The 796-nt window shown below is 42.8% G+C and overlaps 1 protein-coding gene across 1 annotated transcript in view; it reads right to left on the bottom strand.

Annotated features, from left to right (window-relative positions):
• Dlgap3 (DLG associated protein 3) overlaps nucleotides 1-796 on the bottom strand; it is a 60690-nt gene that overhangs the window by 928 nt on the left and 58966 nt on the right. The gene's annotated exons all lie outside the window — the stretch shown is intronic.

Genomic DNA, 796 nt, shown 5'->3' with positions numbered 1-796 from the left:
TTTTTTTTTTTTTTTTTTTTTTTTTTTTTTTTTTTTTTTGGCCTTATTCACTCATCAAGCCAAAAATCTGAGTGACTTTCAAGGTCACTTCTCTGAGATTGTTTCACCAAAGCTTCCTAAATGTCTCTCAAAGTCAACATCACTCCCTCTTACCTGGATCCCATTAGCAATGGTCTCCCTGCCTTCTTATTGCCCCCTCCAGACCACTTACATCCTTTTGGCCCAAGGGTCTTTCAAAAACTTACAAAAAAAAAAAAAAACATGAAATCCCTAGTTTAGCTCCCCACACCCCACTGTCACCATGGGTCCCTTCTGGCCACATCTCCTCCACTCCCACCACACCCCATCCCAGCCTAGTGCCCACCTCCATCCTTTGCTCTCCCATCATTCCCAGCACACATACCCTTTCCAAGCTTCTGCCAAAGTCGATCCCTTCACCTGAAAGGAATGTTCTCCCTTCTCTTCCTTGACTGCAAAATGCTAATTCTTTCTGCGAGACTCAGTTCACAAAGCAGAAAGCTTTCTCGGGATCCTACGCTAGGGTTTAAATGTATGTTCCTCCAAAACTCATGTGAAAATTTAATTGCTGTTATAATAGGGTCTTTAAAAGGTGATTTGGCTGAGCACTCCATTCTCGTGGGTGGGTGGGATTTGGTACCCTTTTAAAGAGGTGAGTTTGGCCCCCTCTTCCCCTTTCTGGCCCTCTCTCGCCTTCCACAATGGGATGATGCAGCAAGAAGGCCCTGGCCAAATGCAGGAACTTTTTTTTTTTTTTTTTTTTTTTTTTTTTTTTTTT

This window comes from Marmota marmota, unplaced genomic scaffold (genome assembly GCF_001458135.2).
Source record: "Marmota marmota marmota unplaced genomic scaffold, marMar, whole genome shotgun sequence".
NCBI lineage: Eukaryota > Metazoa > Chordata > Mammalia > Rodentia > Sciuridae > Marmota > Marmota marmota.
The sequence above is the reverse complement of the archived record's forward strand: the minus strand, read 5'-3'. Positions and strand labels throughout refer to the sequence as shown.